The sequence below is a fragment of the Pristiophorus japonicus genome, chromosome 2, assembly GCF_044704955.1.
Source record: "Pristiophorus japonicus isolate sPriJap1 chromosome 2, sPriJap1.hap1, whole genome shotgun sequence".
Lineage (NCBI taxonomy): Eukaryota > Metazoa > Chordata > Chondrichthyes > Pristiophoridae > Pristiophorus > Pristiophorus japonicus.
In genome coordinates this window covers 53,984,657-54,010,265 of record NC_091978.1, presented here as the reverse complement: position 1 = coordinate 54,010,265, position 25,609 = coordinate 53,984,657, and the positions used below count along the sequence as shown (strand labels likewise).

The 25,609-nt window shown below is 46.5% G+C and overlaps 1 protein-coding gene and 1 pseudogene across 1 annotated transcript in view; one reads left to right on the top strand and one right to left on the bottom strand.

The window, feature by feature from the left end:
* LOC139238099 (zinc finger protein ZFP2-like) overlaps positions 1-7,700 on the bottom strand; it is a 34,810-nt gene extending 27,110 nt beyond the window's left edge. The window contains exon 1 of the mRNA XM_070867459.1: positions 7,114-7,700. The gene's annotated coding sequence lies outside the window, so the exon portion shown is untranslated. The remainder of the gene's footprint in view (positions 1-7,113) is intronic.
* Positions 7,701-7,894: 194 nt separating this feature from the next.
* LOC139237859 (zinc finger protein 271-like) overlaps positions 7,895-25,609 on the top strand; it is a 28,075-nt pseudogene continuing 10,360 nt past the window's right edge.

Below are 25,609 nucleotides of genomic sequence, written 5' to 3'. Positions count from 1 at the left end.
AGATTGCTCCCTGTCTTTTTCCATACCTAGTTTAAACCTCATCATCATCATAGGCACCCCCTCTAATCGAGGATGACTTGCTTCCATGCCAAAAAGGGATGAGTTCACAGGTGTTTCAATGAAGGACCTAATATTCCAGGTCCTGGACTACATGTTGAAGGGCGGAAGATGCTTGTGCGTGGATTTTTTCTTAAACGTGTGATACTGTACTTTGGTTCGGTATTCACTAACGACCTTCTGGATATAAGAGGGGTCAGAGGGTCTAGTAAGGAGGAGGAACTGAGGGAAATCCTTATTAGTCGGGAAATTGTGTTGGGGAAATTGATGGGATTGAAGGCCAATAAATCCCCAGGGCCTGATGGTCTGCATCCCAGAGTACTTAAGGAGGTGGCCTTGGAAATAGCGGATGCATTGACAGTCATTTTCCAACATTCCATAGACTCTGGATCAGTTCCGATGGCATGGAGGGTAGCCAATGTAACCCCACTTTTTAAAAAAGGAGGGAGAGAAAACAGGGAATTATAGACCGGTCAGCCTGACATCGGTAGTGGATAAAATGATGGAATCAATTATTAAGGATGTCATAGCAGCGCATTTGGAAAGAGATGACATGATAGGTCCAAGTCAGCATGGATTTGTGAAAGGGAAATCATGCTTGACAAATCTTCTGGAATTTTTTGAGGATGTTTCCAGTAGAGTGGACAAGGGAGAACCAGTTGACGTGGTGTATTTGGACTTTCAGAAAGCTTTCGACAAGGTTCCACACAAGAGATTAATGTGCAAAGTTAAAGCACGTGGAATTGGGGATAGTGTGCTGACGTGGATTGAGAACTGGTTGTCAGACAGGAAGCAAAGAGTAGCAGTAAATGGGTACTTTTCAGAATGGCAGGCAGTGACTAGTGGGGTACCGCAAGGTTCTGTGCTGGGGCCCCAGCTGTTTACATTGTACATTAATGATTTAGACGAGGGGATTAAATGTAGTATCTCCAAATTTGCGGATAACACTAAGTTGGGTGGCAGTGTGAGCTGCGAGGAGGATGCAATGAGGCTGCAGAGTGACTTGGATAGGTTAGGTGAGTGGGCAAATGCATGGCAGATGAAGTATAATGTGGATAAATGTGATGGTAAAAACAGAGAGACAGACTATTATCTGAATGGTGACAGATTAGGAAAAGGTGCAACGAGACCTGGGTGTCATGGTACATCAGTCATTGAAGGTTGGCATGCAGGTACAGCAGGCGGTTAAGAAAGCAAATGGCATGTTGGCCTTCATAGCGAGGGGATTTGAGTACAGGGTCAGGGAGGTGTTACTACAGTTGTACAGGGTCTTGGTGAGTCAAACCTGGTGTATTGTGTACAGTTTTGGTCTCCTAACTTGAGGAAGGACATTCTTGCTATTGAGGGAGTGCAGCGAAGGTTCACCAGATTGATTCCCGGGATGGCAGGACTGACATATCAAGAAAGACTGGATCAACTGGGCTTGTATTCACTGGAGTTCAGAAGAATGAGAGGGGATCTCATAGAAACGTTTAAAATTCTGACAGGTTTAGACAGGTTAGATGCAGGAAGAATGTTCCCAATGTTGGGGAAGTCCAGAACCAGGGGTCACAGTCTAAGGATAAGGGGTAAGCCATTTAGGACCGAGATGAGGAGGAATTTCTTCACCCAGAGAGTGGTGAACCTGTGGAATTCTCTACCACAGAAAGGTGTTGAGGCCAATTCACTAAATATATTCAAAAAGGAGTTAGATGAAGTCCTTACTACTAGGGGGATCAAGGGGTATGGCGAGAAAGCAGGAATGGAGTACTGAAGTTGCATGTTCAGCCATGAACTCATTGAATGGCGGTGCAGGCTCGAAGGGCCGAATGGCCTACTCCTGCACCTATTTTCTATGTTACTACCTTTGAGGTCGTGCTTTTTAATCTCTTTCCTAGCTCCCTAAAATCTATCTGCTGGACCTCATCTCTCTTTCTAAATAATATCAAGGATATCTGTGCATTGTTCTGACTGTGACAAGACTGTGCTACTATCACAAACAGACACCATTTCCTTATTTTACTTTTCCATACAAAGACCATCTCTTTATGCATCCCCTTTCTACACAATTGCAGCAGACATGAGCAATGACGTGAGCCACATTAAAATACACACACATTCATAACAGGCTACACTGGGACTAATGTTCAGTCATTTTTATTACAGGCACAATGCAGAGCAAAAACTTGCGTTAATATAGCGCCTTTCATGACCTCAGGACATCCCAAAGTGCTTCATAGCCAATGAAGTATTTTTGAAGTACAGTCAGCCAATTTGCGCACAGGATGCTTCCACAAACAGCAATGCGATACAGACTAGATAATTTGTTTTGTTTTAGTGATAAATATTGGCCAGGACACCAGACACCATGTTGATTGGACAAATCAAATTGGTCAGGGTAGCCTTGAGGAAGAGTTCATTGAGTGCATAAGAGACGGGTTCCTTGAGTAGTATGTAACGGAACCAAACAGGGGGAAGGCTATCTTAGACCTGGTCCTGTGTAGAAACATAGAAAATAAGTGCAGGAATAGGCTATTCGGCCCTTCACCACCATTCAATAAGATCATTGCCGATCATTCACCTCAGTACCCCTTTCCTGCTTTCTCTCCATACCCTTTGATTCCTTTAGCCGTAGGGGCCATATTTAACTCCCTCTTGAATATATCCAACGAACTGGCATCAACAACTCTCTGCGATAGAGAATTCCACAGGTTAACAACTTTGAGTGAAGAAGTTTCTCCTCATCTCAGTCCTAAATGGCTTACTCTTTATCCTTAGACTATGTCTCCTGATTCTGGACTTCCCCAACATCGGGAACATTCTTCCTGCATCTCACCTGTCCAGTCCCATCAAAATTGACAAGGTGAATGCAGAGAGGATGTTTCCACTGATGGTGGATACTAGAACTGGAGGGCATGATCTTAGAATAAGGGGCCGCCCATTTAAAACAGAGATGAGGAGGAATTTCTTCTCTGAGGATTGTAAATCTGTGGAATTCGCTGTCTCAGAGAGCTGTGGAAGTTGGGTCATTGAATAAATTTAAGACAGAGATAGACAGTTTCTTAACCAATAAGGGATTAAGGGGTTATGGGGAGCAGGTAGGGAAGTGGACCTGAGTCCATGATCGGATCAGCCATTGTATTAAATGGCGGAGCAGGCTCGAGGCCGTATGGCCTACTCCTGCTCCTATTTCTTATGTTTTTATGTAGATCACTTCCATGCTCTTCTTCGAAATAGTGCCACAGATCTTTTACATCCACCTGAGAGAGCAGATTGGATCTCGGTTTATTGTCTCATCTGAACTGCAGAATCCAACTGCTGCAGACACTTGTGAACTCACTGGTGTCTCACCAGGTGAGGTGATTAATTGAATTCCTTGCCGCACACAGAGCAGGTGAACAGCCTCTCCCCAGTGTGAACTCGCTGGTGTCTCAGCAGATCCTTTGTGCTTTTAAAGCTCTTCTCACAGTCAGCACATTTAAAAGGTCTCTTACCAAAGTGAATAAGTTGGTGTGTCAGCTAGTGGGATGATTTAGTGAATCCATTTCCCCACACAGAGCAGATGAATGGCCTCTCCCCAGTGTGAACTGACTGGTGTATAGGGAAATTGGATGACTGAGTAAATCTCTTCCCAGACACCGTGCAGATGAACACCCTCTCCCCAGTGCGAACCCGTTGCTGCGTCCGAAAATTGGATGCATGTGTGAATCCCTTCCAACACACAGAGCAGGTAAATGGCCTCTCTCCGGTGTGAACTCGCTGGTGTTGAATGAGTTAAGATGACTGCCTTAAGCTCTTTTCGCAGTGAGAGTAACTGAACAGTCACTCATCAGTGTGAACAAGCTGGTGTTTAATTAAATCTGCAGAGATTTTAAAGCAGTTCCCACAGTCAGAGCATTTAAAATGTCTCTTGTTAGTGGGAACTCACAGGTGTAACTTCAGGCTAAATCCCCTCTCACATACTGAACAGGTGAACAGCCTCTCCCCAGAATGACTGAGTCGATGAGCTTCCAGCACAGACAGGTAATTGAATCCCTTCCCACAGTCCCCACATTTCCACAGTTTCTCCATGGTGTGGGTGTTCTTGTGTGTCTCCAGGTTGGATGATCAGTTGAAGCGTCGTCCACACACACAACATATGTACGGTTTCTCGCCGCTGTGAATAGTGCAATGTTTTTTCAGGCTGCGTAACTGGTTAAAGCTCTTTCCACAGTCAGTGCTTCTTCCTCGAATTGAGGCTTCCACACCAAAAAGGGATAAGTTCACAGGTGCTTAAATGAAGGACCTAATATTCCAGATCCCGAACTACATGTTGAAGGGTGGAAGATGCCTGTGCGTGGATTTTTTAACGTGTGGTGGCCGTTGCACACCAGCCACCACACGGACTTGACAGAGCTAGGTCTTGGTCCAGTGGCAAAGATTAACCAAGATGACTGGAGACCTGCTCTGCTGCACAGACCTAAAGCGCATACATATCGCAGTGTGGGCTGGCCCGTGCTGCCCCTGGGCCCTCGCTTCTTCTGGGCTCCGAACTAACGACTCTCCTGGGCCCCGATTGTTAATACGGATTCTTTTTCCCTCAATCTGTTTCAGCGAATACACTGACACGCGAACACCTCTTGCCTTTTCTGTAAAAGACCTTTATTGAAGATTCTCCAGCCGGGACTTGTCAAGACAAAGGGACATTCTCAATCAGAGCCTGTTTACCTTCCCCTGGACAAGTCCCTTTTCAACGCGAAAAGCACAGTAGATATACATTTTCAAAACAGAACACATTTGATTAGCACTTGGTCTATCCAATCCCTTTCTGCCTCCCCCCCGAGTACGTCCAATGGCAGGCAAGAAAGTCTCCCAATTAGGGCTGGTGTCATGTAGGTTAGTTATAGCTTTGCTACACTGTCTTCCCTTATCAGTAAAGAACCTAATTAGTTTCTCTTCCTCCTTATCGGTAGAAGCTATTACTTTTCCCTTCCTATCTAGGATTGCTTGCTTTCTTTGTGCTGCCTTGGGCTTTTTCATGACCCGTGTCTAACCTCAACTTCAACTCTTGGTAACCCCTTTTTTTTCTGTTGATTCTGCAGTTGTCTGCATCTTGATCATTTCTTTAGCTATTTTCCCATGATTCCCTATCTCCATCCTTTTGCCACCTTCTCTAGCCATCTACCACCCTCGCAACCCTCCCACACATTCTCACGATCACATTGCTTTGCAATCTCTCACCGCTCCTATGCCCCAACCTAGCTGCTCCTGCTGCACCTGCCCACGCTCCAATGACCGACCTGGTTATGGTGACATGCAATCCAGTCGCCCTCTTCACAGCCATCGCACTCCTGCACCAGCTCGCACTGCTTCCTGAAATGGTGTGCCGCCATGCTGGTTCCAGGGGCTGCTCTCCTTTTATGGACCTGGTGAAGCTACAACACAGGCCTATATATGCTAAGCAGCATGCTATGGATTGTGCTAAGCAATCCTATAACCAATGGATCAAGTCAAAGCTCTGCAGTGCTGCCTTATCCAGTTGTGAATGGTGGTGGAGCCCAGCACGTGAGTGCAAAAGATAAGTCCTGAAGTATTTGCAAACATCTTTAGCCAGAAGTACCAAGTGGATGATTCCTTCTCGGCCTCTTCCTGAGGCCCACACCATCGCACATGCCAGTTTTCAGCACATTCTGATTCACTCCATGTGACATGAAGAAATGGCTAAGCATACTGGACACAGCAAAGTCTATGGATCCTGACATCATTATCATAGGCAGTCCCTCGAAATCGAGGAAGACTTGCTTCCACTCTAAAAGTGAGTTTTTAGGTGACTGAACAGTCCAATACGGGAATTACAGTCTCCGTCACAGTGGGGATAGACAGTCGTTGAAGGAAAGGGTGGGTGGGGAGTCTGGTTTGCCGCACGCTCCTTCCGCTGCCTGTGCTTGGTTTCTGCATGCTCTCGGCAACGAGACTCGGTGCTCTGCGCCCTCCCGGATGCTCTTCCTCCACTTAGGGCAGTCTTTAGCCAGGGATTCCCAGGTGTCCCATTTGCATTTTATCAAGGCGGCTTTGAGGGTGTCCTTGAAATGCTTCCTCTGCCCGCCTGAGGCTCGCTTGCCGTGTAGGAGTTCAGAGTAGAGCGCTTGCTTTGAGAATGCAAACAATGTGGCCCGCCCAACGAAGCTAGTCGAGTGTGGTCAGTGCTTCGATGCTGGGGACGTCGGGATCACAGCACTGTCCCCAGTCATCAAGATCCACAACGCGGCATTAATGTTAGTGCATCTGACCCCCCCCCCCCCCCACCAAGGGATCTTGGGAGACATTATTGGTGGTATTTCTCCAGCGATTTGAGGTGTCTACTGTATATGGTCCACATCTCTGAGCCATACAGGAGGGCGGGTATCACTACAGCCCTGTAGACCATAAGCTTGGTGCCAGATTTGAGGGCCTGATGTTCGAACACTCTTTTCCTCAGGCGGCGCTGGCGCACTGGAGGCGGTGTTGAACCTCATTGTCGATGTCTGCCCTTGCTCATAATAGGCTCCCGAGGTATGGAAAGTGGTCCACTTTGTCCAGGGTCGCGCTGTGGATCTTGATGACTGGGGGCAGTGTTGTGATTCCGACAACATCACCGCTGTCATGAAGAGCTGTGCTCCACAACTAGCCGCTTCTCTAGTCAGGTTTTTCCCAGTACATCTACAACACCGGCATCTACTCGACAATGTGGATTGTCCAGGTATGTCCTGTCGGCAAAAAGAAAGGCAAATCCAATCCCTACTATTACCGCCCTATTAGCCTATTGTCAATCATCAACGAAGTGATGCAAGGAGTCACCAACAGTGTTATCAATCAATACTTACTCACTAGTAACCCGTTCACCGGTGCTCAGTTTAGGTTCTGCTAGGGCCACTCACCTCCAGATCTCATTGCAGCCTTGGTCTAAACATGGACACAAGAGCTGAATTCCAGAGGTAAGGGAGGGTTACTGCCCTTGACATAAAGACAGCATTCAACTAAATGAGGCAACAAAGAGCCCTACTAAAACTGAAGTCAATGGGGATCAAAAGGAAAACTCTTCAGTGACTGAAGTTATACCTGACAGAAAGGAAATTGGTTGTGCTGATTGGAGGAACTGTCAGTGCACTGGAACACGCTCACTCGGGTGTGTGTCTCGGTGCTTTCACTGACTGAAATATTTTCCCACAGGCAGAACAGGCAAACATTTCTCCTTCCACATTCAAAGGCCGACGATATTCAGGTCCAGATGAATTGTGTGACTGTCGGATCTGGATGTGATGGTTGGTATGAGTTTGCGGACTGTAAATGCTGCCCTTCTTACAGCCTGTAACAGGAGTTTATAAAAGCCATCACTGTGAGTCTAGGATAGAAATTCACAACATTCTCTCCTCCTGGTTCCTGCCCAAGGGGGCCGCGCATGCGCCCTGCTGCACCCGGAGCCTCTGAAGATGGCGGCCGTTAACCCGGGCCTATCACCGGGAGAAAGCCCCGCAGCTGCCGCCCCGCTCGGGACAAACGCCGGACCAGTAGGTTCTTGTTCGGGGGTTGAGGCCCACTCCGGGTGTTTGTGAAGCAGATAATGTGAAGTGTTTTATATTTGGGCCCAGGGCAGCACTCGATGTTTTTGCCCTCAAACTTTCTTTAACCCACTGCAGCTTGTTCGGCGCCGCTGCCCGCGAATGCTCAGTTCACACCGCCAAGTGATTGACGGCAGCTCCAGAGCAATAGGAAGAACGGGAGCGAGGCTGGAGGACCGAACGGGCGGTTGGTCCTCTAACCAATCGGAATGTATGAGAGGCGGGACTTGCGGCACTCAGTGGGCGGGGCTGAGCCCGGATCCCACTCGCTGTGTGAGCATGCGCGGGCGGTGTGAAGATGGATGTCAGCCTAAAGGGTGTTTCGGGAAGGCGGTAACCGATTGTGGGCGTTGGGGAGGATGTGGATTCGTGATTGGCTGGTAATTTTCATAAACACCTGGTGAAGGCCTCAGGCGCAAAATAAGAGCCCACAATGTTTGCCCCGCGGTGTCAGGTCCGAATAAGCGGAATTACTGGCCGCCATCTTGGACAGGGCGGAGTCATGGTGTATGCGCAATGAGTGGGCGGGGCTTCAGGGTCCCAGTTCCCGAGAGATGGCGCAACCTGGGCAACAGTTTCTTCATCACCTCACAACAGCAACTTGTATTTATATAGCGCCTTTAATGTAGTAAAACATCTAAAGATGCTTCACAGGAGCTTTATAAGAGAATAATTTGACACCGAGGCGGGGCCAGTACAAACCGGACGGTCTGCACCTAGCAGGACCGGAACCGATGTCCGAGGGGGAGTGTTTGCTAGTGCTGTTGGGGAGGAGTTAAACTAACATGGAATGGGAACCTAGGCAGGGAGACAGGGAAATAAAATTGGGGCAGAAGCAAAAGATAGAAAGGAGAATAGTAAAAGTGGAGGGCAGAGGGCAAAAAACCAAAAAGGCCACATTACAGCAAAATTCTAAAGGGTCAAAGTGTGCTAAAAAGACAAGCCTGAAGGTTTCTGTGCTTCAATGCGAGGAGTATTTGGAATCAGATGGACGAATTAACAGCGCAGACAGCAGTTAACGGATATGATGTAATTGGCATCACGAAGACATGGCTCCAGGGTGACCAAGGCTAGGAACTCAACATCCAGGGTTATTCAACATTTAGGAAGGCTAGACAGAGAGGAAAAGGAGGCGGGGTGGCGTTGCTGGTTAAAGAGCAAATTAATGCAATAGTAAGGATGATGTGGAATCGGTATGGGTGGAGCTACGGAATACCAAAGAGCAGAAAACGCGAGAGGGAGTTGTGTACAGACCACCAAACAGTAGTAGTGAGGTTGGGGACAGCATCAAACAAGAAATAAGGGATGTATGCAATAAAGGTAGAGCAGTTATCATGGGCGACTTTAATCTACATATTGATTGGGCTAACCAAACTGGTAGCAATGTGGTGGAGGAGGATTTCCTGGAGTGTATTAGGGATGGTTTTCTAGACCAATATGTTGAGGAACCAGCTAGAGAGCTGGCCATCCTAGACTGGGTGAAGTGTAATGAGAAGGGATTAATTAGCAATTTTGTTGTGCGAAGCCCCTTGGGGAAGATTGACCATAATATGGTAGAATTCTTCATTAAGATGGAGAGTGACACAGTTAATTCGGAAACTAGGGTCCTGAACTTCAGGAAAGGTAACTTCGATGGTTTGAGGTGTGAATTGGCTAGAATAGACTGGCAAATGATATTTAAAGGGTTGACGGTGGATAGGCAATGGCAAACATTTAAAGATCACATGGATGAACTTCAGCAATTGTACATCCCTGTCTGGAGTAAAAATAAAACTGGGAAGGTGACGCAACCGTGGCTAACAAGAAAAATTAAGGATAGTGTTAAATCCAAGGAAGAGGCATATAAATTGGCCAGAAAAAGCAGCAAACCTGAGGACTGGGAGAAATTTAGAATTCAGCAGAGGAGGACAAAGGGTTTAATGAAGAGGGGGAAAATAGAGTACGAGAAGAAGCTTGCAGGGAACATAAAAACTGACTGCAAAAGCTTCTATAAATATGTGACGAGAAAAAGATTAGTGAAGACAAATGTAGGTCCCTTGCAGTCGGATTCAGGTGAATTTATAATGGGGAACAAAGAAATGGCAGACCAATTGAACAAATACTTTGGTTCTGTCTTCACGAAGGAAGACACAAATAACCTTTCAAATGTACTAGGGGACAGTGGGTCTAGTGAGAAGGAGGAACTGAAGGCTATCTTTATTAGGTCGGAAATTGATGGGATTGAAGGCTGATAAATTCCTGGGGCCTGATAGTCTGCATCCCAGAGTACTTAAGGAAGTGGCCCTAGAAATAGTGGATGCATTAGTGATCATTTTCCAACAGTCTATTGACTCTGGATCAGTTCCTATGGACTGGAGGGTAGCTAATGTAACACCACATTTTAAAAAAGGAGGAAGAGAGAAAACGGGAAACTATAGACCGGTTAGCCTGACATCAGTAATGGGGAAAATGTTGGAATCAATCATTAAGGATGAAATAGCAGCGCATTTGGAAAGCAGTGACTGGATCGGTCCAAGTCAGCATGGATTTATGAAAGGGAAATCATGCTTGACGAATCTTCTGGAATTTTTTGAGGATGTGTATAGCAGAGTGGACCAGGGAGAACCAGTGGATGTGGTGTATTTGGACTTTCAAAAGGTTTTTGACAAGGTCCCACACAAGAGATTGGTGTGCAAAACCAAAGCGCATGATATTGGGGGTAATGTACTGACGTGGATAGAGAACTGGCAGACAGGAAGCAGAGAGTTGGAATAAACGGGTCCTTTTCAGAATGACAGGCAGTGACTAGTGGAGTGCCGCAGGGCTCAGTGCTGGGACCCCAACTCTTTACAATATACATTAACGATTTGGATGAAGGAATTGAGTGTAATATCTCCAAGTTTGCAGATGACACTAAACTGGGTGGCGGTGCGAGCTGTGAGGGGGACGCTAAGAGGCTGCAGGGTGATTGGACAGGTTAGGTGAGTGGGCAAAATGCATGACAGATGCAGTATAATGTGGATAAATGTGAGGTTATCCATTTTGGGGGCAAAAACACGAAGGCAGAATATTATCTGAGTGGCGGCAGATTAGGAAAAGGGGAGGTGCAATGAGACCTGGGTGTCATGGTACATCAGTCATTGAAAGTTGGCATGCAGGTACAGCAGATGGTGAAGAAGGCAAATGGTATGTTGGCCTTCATAGCTAGGGGATTTGAGTATCGGAGCAGGGAGTTCTTACTACAGTTGTACAAGGCCTTAGTGAGGCCTCACCTGTAATATTGTGTTCAGTTTTGGTCTCCTAATCTGAGGAAGGACGTTCTTGCTATTGAGGGAGTGCAGCAAAGGTTCACCAGACTAATTCCAGGGATGGCTGGACTGTCATATGAGGAGAGACTGGAGTTTAGAAGGATGAGAGGGGATCTCATAGAAACGTATCAGATTCTAACGGGGCTGGACAGGTTAGATGCGGGAAGAATGTTTCCGATGTTGGGGAAGTCCAGAACCAGGGGACATAGTCTAAGGATAAGGGGTAGGCCATTTAGGACTGAGATGAGGAGAACTTCTTCACTCAGAGTTGTTAACCTGTGGAATTCCCGGCCGCAGAGAGTTGTTGATGCCAGTTCATTTGATATATTCAAAAGGGAGTTAGATATATCTCTTACGGCTAAAGGGATCAAGGGGTCTGGAGAGAAAGCAGGAAAGGGATACTGAGGGAATGATCAGCCATGATCTTATTGAATGGCGGTGCAGGCTCGAAGGGCCGAATGTTATGTTAAGAAGAGAGGTTTAGAATTATAGAAATTTACAGCACGGAAATAGACCATTCGGCACATCGTATCAGCACCGGCCGACATAGAGCTATCCAGCCTAATTCCCCTTTCCAGCTCTTGGTCCATAGCCTTGTAGGTTACGGCACTTCAAGTGCAGATCCGAGTACTTTTTAAATGTTGTGATGGTTTCTGCTTCTACCACTCTGGAATTTGGGGACAGGAAACAATAGTTTTGGTCTTCCCAATATTCAATTGGAGAAAATTTCTGCTCATCCAGAACTGGATGTCGGACAATCAGTCTGACAATTTAGAGACGTGGAGGAGTCGAGAGAAGTGGTAGGTAGATAGAGCTGGGAGTCATCAGCATGCATGTGGAAACTGATGCTGTGTTTTCTGATGATGTTGCCAAGGAGCAACATGTAGATGAAATAGGAGGGGGCCAAGGATAGATCCTTGGGGGACACCAGAGGTAATGATGCGGTTGCGGGAAGATAAGCCGTTGCAGGTGATTCTCTGGCTACAGTTAGATAGATAAGAATGGAACCAGGCAAGTGCAGTGCCACCCAGCTGGTCGACAGTGGAGAGGCATTGGAGAAGGACAGAGTGGTCAACCGTGTCAAAGGCAGCAGACAAGTCAAGGAGGATAGGTTGCCTTTGTCACAGTCACAGAGGATGTTTGTGACTTTGATAAGAGCCGTTTCAATACTGTGGCAGGGACAGAAACCAAATTGAAGGGATTCAAACATGGAGTTCTGGGAAAGGTGGGCATGGATTTGGGAGGCGACAACACGTTCAAGGACTTTGGCGAGGGAAGGGAGGCTAGAGATGGGATGGTAGTTTGCAAGGACTGAGGGGTTGAGCGTTGTTTTTTTGAGGAGAGGGGTGATGACGGCAGATTTGAGGGAGAGGCTTGACTGTACCTGAGGATCAAGAACAGTTAACAATGTCAGCTAACAAGGGAGCCAGAAAATGAAGTTGGGTGGTCAGCAGTTTGGTGGGAATAGGGTCAAGGGAACAGGAAGTATGTCTCATGAACAGGATGAGCTCGGAAAGGACATTAGGGGAGATCAGAGAGAAACTGGAGAAAGGTGTGAGGTCAAGGCTCGGGCAGAGGACTTCCTTAGAGGAAGTTCGGCCTGGTGGGCTAGGAGAAGGAAGGGAAGTGGCGGCCGAACGGATGGTCTCAATCTTGGAGACAAAGAAGTCCATGAGCTCCTTGTACTTATGGGGTGGAGGCCGGGGAGAAAGATGTGAAAGATTTAAAAAGACGGTTAGTAGTGGAGAATAGAAGCCGGGGTTTATCTTTACATTTCATAGAAACGTAGAAAATAGGTGCAGGAGTAGGCCATTCGGCCCTTCGAGCCTGCACCACCATTCAATAAGATCATGGCTGATCATTCAGCTCAGTACCCCTTTCCTGCTTTCTCTCCATACCCCTTGATCCCTTCAGCTGTAAGGGCCATATCTAACTCCTTCTTGAATATATCCAATGAACTGGCATCAACAACTCTCTGTGGTCGGGAATTCCACAGGTTAACAACTCTCTGAGTGAAGAAGTTTCTCTTCATCTCAGTCCTAAATGGCTTACCCCTTATTCTTAGACTGTGTCCCCTGGTTCTGGACTTCCCCAACATCGGGAACATTCTTCCTGCATCTAACCTGTCCAGTCCCGTCAGAATTTTATATGTTTCTATGAGATCCCCTCTCATCCTTCTCAACTCCAGTGAATACAGGCCCAGTCAATCCAGTCTCTCCTCATATGTCAGTCCTGCTATCCCGGGAATCCGTTTTGTGAGCCTTTGCTGCACTCCCTCAATAGTAAGAACGTCCTTCCTCCGATTAGGAGACCAAAACTGAACATAATATTCCAGGTGAGGCCTCACTAAGGCCCTGTACAATTTCAGTAAGACCTCCCTGCTCCTATACTCAAATCCCCTAGCTATGAAGGCCAACATACTATGTGCCTTCTTCACTGCCTGCTGAACCTGCATGCCAACTTTCAATGACTGATGTACCATGACACCCAGGTCTCGCTACATCTCCCCTTTTCCTAATCTGCCGCTATTCAGATAATATTCTGCCTTCGTGTTTAGTGTCATCTGCAAACTTGGAGATATTACATTCAATTCCCTCATCCAAATCATTAATGTATATTTTAAATAACTGGGGTCCCAGCACTGAGCCCTGCGGTACCCCACTAGTCACTGCCTGCCATTTTGAAAAGAACTCGTTTATCCCGACTCTCTGCTTCCTGTCTGCCAACCAGTTCTCTATCCACGTCAGTACATTACCCCCAATACCATGTGCTTTAATTTTGCACACCAATCGCTTGTCTGGAACCTTGTCAAAAGCCTTTTGAAAGTCCAAATACACCACATCCACTGGTTCTCCCTTGTCCACTCTACCAGTTACATCCTCAAAAAATTCTAGAAGATTTGTCAAGCATGATTTTCCTTTCATAAATCCATGCTGACTTGGCCCAATCCCGTCACTGCTTTCCAAATGTGCTGCTATTTCATCTTTAATAATTGATTCCAACATTTTCTCCACTACTGATGTCAGGCTAACCGGTCTATAATTCCCCGTTTTCTCTTTTCCTCCTTTCTTAAAAAGTGGTGTTACATTCGTTACCCTCGAGTCATAGGAACCGATCCAGAGTTGATATACTGTTGGAAAATGATCACCAATGCATCCACTATTTCTAGGGCTACCTCCTTAAGTACTCTGGGATGCAGACTATCAGACCCTGGGGATTTATCGGCCTTCAATCCCATCAATTTCCTAACACAATTTCCCGCCTAATAAGGATTTCCTTCAGTTCCTCCTTCTAATTAGACCCTCGGTTCCCTAGTATTTCCGGAAGGTTATTTGTGTCTTCCTTCGTGAATGACAAGTGCGGATTAATTAAGGAAAACCAGCACAGATTTGGTAAAGTTTTGTTTAACCAACTTGAAATTTAACTAATTGAATACATTAGAGATGGCAGGGCAGGTGGTGTGTTTCTGCTGTTGCATGTGAGAACTGGTGGATACCATTGAGGTCCACGGCGACCACATCTGCAGCAAGTGCCTGCAGCTCGAGGAACTTCAGCTCCGTGTTAATAAGCTGGAATCCGAGCTGCAGACACTACGACACATCAGGGAGGGGGAGAGTTACCTGGACGTCGCGATCCAGGAGCTAGTTACACCAATTAGATTAATTAATTCAAATTCGATCCGTGGTCAGGGACAGGAGGTTGTGACTATGAACGAGGAAGGTATGGGGACTCAGGATGTAGTGATGGAGGAGCTATGGCCCTTGCTCTTGTCCGACAGGTTCGAGGCTCTTACTCCCTGTGTGGACGAGAGCAGGGACTGCAGGGAGGATGAGCAAACTGACCACAGCACCATGGTACAGGGGGCCATTCAAGTGGGGGGAGTAAAAAGAAACGTTGTAGTGGTAGGGGACAGGATCATTCGGGGGATAGATACTGTTCTCTGCAGCCGAGAGCGTGAGTCCCGAAGGCTGTGTTGCCTGCCTGGTGCCAGGGTTAAGGACATCTCCTCTGGGCTGGAGAGGAACTTGGAGTGGGAGGGGGAAGATCCAGTTGTTGTGATCCACCTGGGTACCAACGACCTAGGTAGGACAAACAGAGGTTCTGCTGAGGGATTATGAACAGCTAGGGGCCAAATTAAAAATCAGAACCACAAAGGTAATAATCTCTGGATTACAACCTGAGCCACGAGCAAAGTTTGCATAGGGTAAATAAGATCAGAAAGTTAAACATGTGGCTCAAAGACTGGTGTGGGAGAAATGGGTTTTGGTTTGTGGGACACTGGCACCAGTACTGGGGTAAGAGGGAGCTGTTACATTGGGTCGGGCTTCACCTGAATCGTGCTGGGACTAGGGTTCTGACAAATCAAATAACGGGCTGTAGAGAGGCACTTAAATTAATTAGTGGGGGCAGGGTTCAGATGAGCGAAAATGTAAAAAGTTGAAGAATAAGGAGAAGGCAATAGAGCAGGGTAGCACTGTGGGAAATTAAAACTAGAGCGTGACAGGAATTACAGAATGTATAAACATAAAGTATATCGGAAGTGGGGTCAAAACAGGAAAAAATGGTTTAAAAAAAACAAATTTAAAAGCTTTTGATCTGAATGCACACAGCATTCGTAGCAAAATAGATGAGTTGACGGCACAAATAGATACAATGGGTATGATCTGATAGCCAATACAGAGACGTGGTTGCAAGGTGACCAATGCTGGGAACTAAATATTCAGGGTTATTTGACAACTCGGAAGGACAGGCTGAAAGGAAAAGGAGGTGGGGTAACACTGTTAATAAAGGATGAGATCAATGCATCAGTGACAGATAATAGTGGTTTAGAAGATCAAGATGTTGAATCAGTTTGAGTGCAAATAAGGAATAATAACGGGAAAAAGTCGCTGGTGGGCATCGTCTATAGGCCCCCTAACAATAGCTACACTGTTGAATGGAGTATAAATCAAGAAATAATGGAGGCTTGTAAAAAACGAATGGCAATAATCATGGGCAACTTTAACCTTCATATCGATTGGACAAAGCAAATTGGTCAGGGTAGCCTTGAGGAAGAGTTTATAGAGTGTATCCGGGATAGTTTACTTGAACAATACATTGCAGAACCAACCAAGGAACAGGCTATCTTAGATCTGGTACTGTGTAATGAGACAGGGTTAATAAATGATCTCCTAGTAAAGGATCCTCTAGGAATGAGTGACCATCTATTGGTTGAATTTCAAATTCAGTTGGAGGGTAAGAAAGTTGGATCTCAAACCAGTGTCCTAAGCTTAAACAAAGGAGACGGCAAAGGTATGAAGGCAGAGTTGGCTAAAGTGGACTGGGAAAATAGATTAAAGTGTGGGTCGGTTGATGAGCAGTGGCAGATATTTCATAACTCTCAACGAAAATATATTCCAATGAGAAGGAAAGACTGTAAGAGAAGGGATAACCATCCATGGCTAACTAAGGAAATAAGAGATGGTACCAAATTGAAAACAAGGGCATACAAAGTGGCCGTAACTAGTGGGAGGCCAGAGGATTGGGAAACTTTTAAAAGCCATCAAAGAACAATTTAAATAATAGAGAGGGAAGATAGATTATGAAAGCAAACTAGCATGAAATATAAAAACAGATAGTAAGAATTTCTACAGGTACATAAAAAGGAAAATGGTGGCTAAAGTAAATATTGGTCCTTTAGAGAATGAGGCGGGGGAATTAATAATGGGGAACATGGAAATGACAGACACTTTGAACAAATATTTTGTATCGGTCTTCACAGTAGAAGACACTCAAAACATCCCAATAGTGGATAATTAAGGGGCTATATAGATAGGGAGGGAAGAACTTATTACAATCACAATCACTAAAGTAGTAGTACTCGGTAAAATAATGGGACTAAAGGCGGACAAGTCCCCTGGACCTGATGGCTTGCATCCTAGGGTCTTAAAAGAAGTGGCCGCAGAGATATTGAATGTATTGGTTGTAATCTACCAAAATTCCCTGCATTCTGGGGAGCTCCCAGCGGATTGGAAAACCGCAAATGTAACGCCCCTATTTGAAAAAAGGAGGCAGACAGAAAGTAGGAAACTATAGACCAGTTAGCCTAACATCTGTCGTTGGGAAAATGCTGGAGTCCATTATTAAGGAAGAAGTAGCAGGACATTTGGAAAAGCAGGAGTGGGAACGGGAGGTCGAAGCCTATAAAAATGCCAGCAGCAGTCGGAGGAGCCACAGGAGCGGGAACGCAGAGGTCGAGGCCTGTAAAAAGGCCAGCAGCAGTCGGAGGAGCCACAGGAGCGGGAACGGGAGGTCGAGGCCTATAAAAAGGCCAGCAGCAGTTGGAGGAGCCACAGGAGCGGGAACAGGAGGTCGAGGCCTATAAAAAGGCCAGCAGCAGTCGGAGGAGCCACAGGAGCGGGAACGGGAGGTCGAGGCCTATAAAAAGGCCAGCAGCAGTCGGAGGAGCCAGCTGGTGCAGGGACAAAAAGTTTTAAACAATCAAAATCGAAGTGTGACGTCACAGCCATGCGGGTAAGTGATTGGCTGGTGGACTGGTGAGTATTTTTCTTTGCTTTTTCTTTTTTTCAGTGGAAACCTTTGGCATTGTTGTAAATAGGATCTGCCAGTAAATGTATGTGATCTTTATTATCCAAGGAGAGCCAGTTAATTAAATTGGCTGTTTGCAGAGTAGCGGCTGGGTGTGTTGTGCTAAGGTTTAGAGTTTAGTTCTACTTGATAGTTGCGAGTGTAACTAGAGGGATGGCAGGGCAGCTTAGTCCCGTGGATTGCAAATCCCGTGCCATGTGGGAAGTCCCGGTACTTTGCGCAGCTGGGGCGACCACGTGTGCGGGAGGTGTCTCCGGCTGCACCATCTCGAGCTCCATGTTTTGGAGCATGAGCGGCAGCTGGGGTCACTGCGGTGTATCCGCGAGACTGAGAGCAACGTGGATAGTACATTTCTAGAGGCGGTCGCCCCACAGCTTAAGAGTGTGCAGACAGAGAGGGAGTGGGTGACCGCCGGACAGGAGAGGAGGACTGGGCACGTAATGATGGAGTCCCTGAGTCCATCTCGCTCTCCAACCAGTACTCTGTCCTGAGTACTGGTGGGGGTGATGGTGGCTCTGGGGAGTGTAGCCAGAGCCAACTCCACGGCACCACGGGTGGCTCAGCTCCACGGGGGGAGGAAGAAGAATGGAAGAGCTATAGTGGTAGTGGATTCAATAGTCAGGGGAGCAGACAGGCGTTTCTGTGGCCGCAGACATGACTCCAGGATGGTATGTTGCCTCCCTGGTGCCAGGGTCAAGGATGTCACCGAGCGGCTGCAGGGCATTCTGGGAGGAGAAGGTGAACAGTCAGAGATCGTGGTCCACATAGGTAGGAAGAGGGATGAGGTCCTGCAGGCAAAGTTTAGGGAGCTAGGAGAGAGATTAAAAAGCAGGACCTCAAAGATAGTAATCTCCGGATTACTCCCAGTGCCACGAACTAGTGAGTACAGGAATAGGAGGATAGAACAGATGGATACGTGGCTGGAGAGATGGTGTAGGCGGGAGGGCTTTAGTTTCCTGAGGCATTGGGACCACTTCTGGGGGAGGTGGGACCTGTACAAGCCGGATGAGTTGCACCTCAACAGAGCCGGGACCAATATCCTCGCGGGAGGGGGTTGCTAGTGCTGTTGGGGAGGGTTTAAACGAGCTTGGCAGGGGGATGGGAACCTGAAAATTGATTCAGGAGGGAGGGGAGTAAAGCTGAAATTAGCAAGCAAAAATAAAGAAAGTGAGTTTGAGGGAGAGAGGAAACATGCTGGAAAAAAGGTAAAAAAACAAACTTAAAGGCACTTTGTCTAAATGCACGGAGCATTTGTAACAAAATAGATGAGTTGACGGCACAAATTGAAACAGATGGGTATGATCTGATAGCAATTACAGAGACGTGATCGCAAGGTGACCAGGATTGGGAATTAAATATTATGGGGTACTTGACAATCCGGAAGGACAGACAGAAAGGAAAAGGAGGTGGGGTAGCTCTATTGATAAAGGATGGAATCACTGCAATAGTAAGAAACTATATTAGCTCAAATGATAAGGGTGTTGGAACAGTTTGGGTGGAGATAGGGAAACAATAAGGGGAAAAAGTCACTGGTGGGTGTAGTTTATAGGCCTCCTAACAGCAGCAACTCTTTGGTCGGAGCATAAACGAGGAAATAGTGGGGGCTTGTAAAAAGGGAACAGCAATAATCATGGGTGATTTTAACCTCCATATTGCTTGGACAAATCAAATTGGTCAGGGTAGCCTTGAGGAGGAGTTCATATAGTGCGTAAGGGACTGGTTCTTTGAGCAGTATGTAACGGAACCAATCAGGGGGCAGGCTATCTTAGATCCTGTGTAATGAGACAGGATTAATAAGCAATCTCCTAGTAAAGGATCCCCTCGGAATGAGTGATTGAATTTCAAATTCAGATGGAGGGTGAGAAAGTTGGATCTCTAACCAGCGTACTAAGCTTAAATAAAGGAGACTATGAAAGTATGAGGGCAGAGTTGGGTAAAGTGGACTTGGAAAATAGATTAGTGTAGGATGGTTGATGAGCAGTGGTGTAAATTTAAGGAGCTATTTCACAACTCTCAAGAAAAATATATTCCAGTGAGGAGAAAAGGGTGTAAGAGAAAAGATAGCCATCTGTGGCTAACTAAAGAAATAAAAGACGGTATCCAATTAAAATCAAGGGCATACAAAGTGGCCAAAACTACTGGGAGGACAAGAGACTGGGAAGCTTTTAAAAGCCAGCAAAGAACAACTAAAAAAAATGATTAAGAAAGGGAAGATAGACTACGAAAGTAAGCTAGCACAAAATATAAAAACAGATAGCAAGAGTTTCTATAGGTATATAAAAAGGAAAAGAGTGGCTAAAATAAATGTTGGTCCCTTAGAGGACGAGACCGGGGAATTAGTAATGGGGAACATAGAGATGGGAGAAACTCATAACAGTCTTTACAATAGAGGACATGAACAGCATTCCAATAGTGGATAGTCAAGGGGCTATAGGGGAGGAGGAATTTAACACAATCACTAAGGAGGTGGTTCTCAGTAAGATAATGGGACTAAAGGCAGATAAATCTCCTGGACCTGGTGGCTTGCATCCTAGGGTCTTAAGAGAAGCAGTGGCAGGGATTGTGGATGCATTGGTTGTAATTTACCAAAATTCCCTGGACTCTGGGGGGGGTCCCAGCAAATTGGAAAACTGCAAATGTAACTCCTCTATTTTAAAATAAAAGGAGGCAGACAAAAAGCAGGAAACTATAGACCAGTTAGCCTAATATCTGTCGTTGGGAAAATGTTGGAGTCCATATTAAAGAAACAGTAGCAGGACATTTGGATAAGCAAAATTCGGTCAGGCAGAGTTTGCATAGATTTATGAAGGGGAAGTCATGTTTGACAAATTTGCTGGAGTTCTTTGAGGATGTAACGAACAGGGTGGATAAAGGGGAACCAGTGATGCGGTGTATTTGGACTTCCAGAAGGCATTTGACAAGGTGCCACATAAAAGGTTAATGCATAAAATAAAAGTTCACGGGGTTGGGGGTAATACATTAGCATGGATAGAGGATTGGCTAACAAACAGAAAACAGAGTTGGGATAAATGGTTCATTCTCTGGTTGGCAACCAGTGGGGTGCCACAGGGATCAGTGCTGGAACCCCAACTATTTACAATCTATATTAACGACTTGGAAGAAGGGACTGAGTGTAACGTAGCCAAATTTACTGACGATACAAAGATGGGAGGAAAAGCAATGTGTGAGGAGGACACAAAACATTTGCAAAAGGACATAGACAGGCTAAGTGAGTAGCCAAAAATTTGGCAGATGGAGTATAATGTCGGAAAGTGTGAGGGCATACACTTTGGCAGAAAAAAATCAAAGAGCAAGTTATTATTTAAATGGAGAAAGATTGCAAAGTGCTACATTATAGCGGGACCTGGGGGTAATTGTGCATGAAACACAAAAGGTACAGCAAGTGATCAGGAAGGCCAATGGTATCTTGGCCTTTATTGCAAAGGGGATGGAGTATAAAAGCAAGGAAGTCTTGCTACAGCTATACAAGGTATTGGTGAGGCCACACCTAGAGTACTGCGTGCAGTTTTGGTCTCACTATTTAAGGAAGGATGTACTTACATTGGAGGCTGTTCAGAGAAGGTTCACTAGGCTGATTCCGGAGATGAGGAGGTTGACTTATGAAGATAGGTTGAGTAGATTGGGCCTATACACACTGGAGTTCAGAAGAATGAGAGGTGATCTTATTGAAACATATAAGAAAATGAGGGGGCTCGACAAGGTGGATGCAGAGAGGATAATTCCACTCATAGGGGGGAACTAAAACAAGGGGCATGGTTTCTGAATAAGTGGCCACCCATTTAAAACTGAGATGAGGAGGAATTTCTTCTCTCGGAGGGTTGTAAATTTGTGGGATTCTCTGCCCCAGTGAGCTGTGGAGGCTGGATAATTGAATATATTTAAGGCGGAGATAGACAGATTTTTGAGTGATAAGGGAATAAAGGTTATGGGGAGCGGGCAGGGAAGTGGAGCTGACTCTATGATCAGATCAGCCATGATCTTATTAAATGGCAGAGCAGGCTCGAGGGGCCAACTGGCCTACTACGCCTCCTATTTCTTTTGTTGTTATGTTCTTATTATCGAGTTTTTGGATGAGGTAACAGAGAGGGTTGATGAGGGCAATGCAGTTGATCTGGTGTACATGGATTTCCGAAAGGTGTTCGACAAAGTGCCAGGTAATAGGCTTGCCAGGAAAGGTGAAGCTCATGGAATGAAAGGGACAGTGGAAGCATGGATAAAAAAATTGGCTCTGACAGGAATCAGAGAGTAGTGGTGAACGGTTGTTTTTCGGACTGGAGAATGGTACACAGTGGTGTTCCCCAGAAGTCGGTTTTGGGACCACTACTTTTGTTGTTATATATTCATGACTTGGATGTGGGTGTACAGGGCACAATTTCTAAATTTGCAGATGTCACAAAAGTTGGAAGTATAGTGAACAGTGAGGAGGATAGTGATAGACTTCAAGATGACAGACAGGCTGGTAGAATGGGCGGACACATGGCGGATGAAATTTAATGCAGGAAAGTGTGAAGTGATACATTTTGGTAGAAAGAATGAAGAGAGGAAATATACATTAAAGGTACAATCATAAAGAGGATGCATGAACAGAGAGATCTAACAGTATGAGCCCAAGTTTCCACATGATTTGCGCCTGATTTTTAGGAGCAACTGGTGGAGAATGGACTATCTTAGAAATCGCAATTCTCCACATTTTTTTTTCTGCAGTTCTAGTCAGGTAGAACAGTTCTACTTTGGAACAGAATTTTTTCTTCAAAAGGGGGCGTGTCCGGCCACTGACGTCTGATTTGAAAGTTTCCACAGTGAAAACGTACTCCAAACTAAAGTAGAATGGAGCAAGTGAAGATTTTTGCAGAACTGAAAAAACCTGTTCTACACATTAAAAAATCAGGCGCAGGTTACAAATTAGGCGTCCAGAACGAGCTGGTGGGGGGGGGGGGGAGGGAACTCATTAAATTCTACAATAAATCCTTATTTATACTTCTACAAATATTATACAAATAAATCCAACCTGAATAAACATTTATAAGCAAAGAAAAGATTAAATAAACCATCTTCCTACCTGTGTGAAAGTGCTTCAGGCACGGAGAATTCTGCAGTCAGCCTGAGGCGCCCGTTCTTCCCGCGGTGGGGGGGGGGGAGGCGCCCGTTCTGCCCGCGGGGGCGGGGGGGGAGGGGAGGAGAGGGGAGAGGAGGCGCCCGTTCTTTCCCGTGGGGGGGAGGCGCCCGTTCTGCCCGCGGGGGCGGGGGAGGAGAGGGGAGAGGAGGCGCCCGTTCTTCCCCACGGGGGGGGGGGGGGGGGGGTGGGAGGCGCCCGTTCTGCCCGCAGGGGGGAGGGGAGGAGAGGGGAGAGGAGGCGCCCGTTCTTTCCCGCGGGGGGGGTGGAGGAGGCACCCGTTCTGCCCGCGGTGGGGGGGGGGAGGGGAGAGGAGGCGCTCCGTTCTTTCCCGCGGAGGGGAGGGAGGGGAAGGAGACAGCGGTTTGTCGCCGCGGAGGGGAGGGAGGGGAAGGAAACAGCGGTTTGCCGCCGCGGAGGGGAGGGAGGGGAAGGAGACAGCGGTTTGTTTCCGCGGAGGGGAGGGAGGGGAAGGAAACAGCGGTTTGCCGCCGCGGAGGGGAAGGAGGGGAAGGAGACAGTGAGAAGGCTGCAAGTGCTGATGTGCTGATGGCAATGTGCTTTTATTTAAAAAATGTTCAAAAATTAAACAGCTACAAAGAACTACAAAAATGGCCGAGTGCCAATTTTTTTTTTCACACTGAGCATGCGCGAACGCTCCAACGCGCACGCGCAGCGTTGCCGGCAGGAAAAAAACTAATTTAAATAGTACCTGCCCCCTCCCACTTACAAAATCGGCGCGAGTGTAGGCTCCGCCCCCCTGGGCATCGTGCCAAACAGACAAGGAGCTGCAAAGCGCTCCAGAATAGCGCGTTTTATTTCTGGCGCCGTTTTAGGCGCGAAAAACGGGCGCCCAGCTCAGGGGGGGGGGGCCCGTTTTTTATCCTGTGGAAACTTGGGCCCTGAATGTGCATAAATCGTTGAAGGTGGCAGGACAGGTTGAGAAAGCGGTTAAAAAAGCGAACGGGATCCTGGGCTTCATGAATAGAGGTATAGAGTTCAAAAGCAAGGAAATGATGATGAACCTGTATAAAACACTGATCCAGCCTCAACTGGAGTATTGTGTCCAATTCTGGGCACCGCACTTTAGGAAGGATGTGAAGGCCTTGGAGAGAATGCAGAAAAGATTTACAAGAATGATTCCAGGGATGAAGGGACTTCAGTAACGTGGATAGACTGGAGAAGCTGGGGTTGTTCCCCTTAGAGCAGAGAAGATTGAGAGGGGATTTGATAGAGGTGTTCAAAATCATGAAGGGTCTGGACAGAGTATATAGAAACTGTTCCCATTGGCGGAAGGGTTGAGAACCAGAGGACACGGATTTAAGGTGATTGGCAAAAGAACCAAAGGCAACATGAGAAAAAACTTTTTTACGCAGCGAGTGGTTAGGATCTGGAATGCACTGCCTGAAGGGGTGGTGGAGGCAGACTCCATCACTGCTTTCAAAAGGGAGTTGGATAAGTACCAGAAGGAGAGAAATTTGTACGGTTATGGAGAAAAGGCAGGTTAGTGGGACTAGCTGAGGTGCTCTTGCAGAGTGGTGGCATGGGTTCGACAGGCCGAAAGACCACCTTCTGTGCTGTAATCATTCTATGATTCTAACGACACTCGGCTCTACCTCACCACCACTTCTCTCGACCCCTCCACGGTCTCTAAATTGTCAGATTGCTTGTATGACATCAAGTACCAGGTGAGCAGAAATTTTCACCATTTAATTATTGGGAAGACTGAAGCCATTGTTTTTTGTCCCCGTCACAAACTCCGATCCCTAGCCACCGACTCAATCCCTCTCCCTAGCAGCTGTCTGAGCTGAACCAGATTGTTCGCAAACTTGGTCTCATATTTGATCCTGAAATGAGCTATCGACCACATTTCCGCAGCATAACTAAGACTGCTTATTTCCACTTCTGTAACATTGCCTGTCTCCGGCCTTGCTTCAGCTCATCTGCTGCTGAAGCCCTCATCCATGCTTTTGTTACCTCTAGACTTGACTATTCCAACAAACTCCTGGCTGGCCTCCTACATTTTACCCTATGTAAACTAGAGGTGATCCAAAACGCGGCTGACCGTGTCGTAACTTGCACCAAGGCCCACTCACCCATCACCCCTGTGCTCACTGATCAACATTAGCTTCCGGTTAAGCGACGCCTTAATTTAAGATCTCTCCATAACCTCGCCCCTCCCGATCTCTGTGATCTCCTCCAGCCCCACAAACCACCGAGATGTCTGTGCTCCTCAAATTCTGCCCTCTTGAGTATCCCTGATTATAATCGCTCAACCATTGGTGGCCGTGCCTTCTGTTGCCTAGGGCACAAGCTCTGGAACTCCCTGCCTAAACCTCTCCGCCTCTCTTCCTTTCTTTCCTCCTTCAAGACACTTCTTAAAACATACCTCTTTGACCAAGCTTTTGGCCACCTGCGCTAATTTCTACTTATGCAGCTCGGTGTCAAATCTATTATCTCATAATACTCCTGTGAAGTGATTTGGGTCGTTTCACTACGTTAAAGACGCTATATAAATACAAGTTGCTGTTAATTTGGTCCCTAATTATTGTTTCTAACAACTTGCCCACGACCGATGCTGAACTGACCGCCCTTTAATTGCTGGGTAATTCTTTACACCCTTTTTTGAAAAAGTATGTAACATTTGCAATTCTCCAGTCCTCTGGCACCACCCCCGTTTCTAAGGAGGATTGGAAAATTATGGCCAGTACCTCCGTGATTTCTTCCTTCACTTCTCTCAGCATCCCAGGGTGCATCCCCTCCGGTCCTGGTGACTTATCTACTTGTAAGTACAGCCAGCCTTTCTAGTATCAGTGCTGTGACCCCAACTATTTACAATCTATATTAACGACTTGGAAGAAGGGACTGAGTGTAACGTAGCCAAGTTTGCTGATGATACAAAGATGGAAGGAAAAGCAATGTGTGAGGAGGACACAAAAAATCTGCAAAAGGACATAGACAGGCTAAGTGAGCGGGCAAAAATTTTG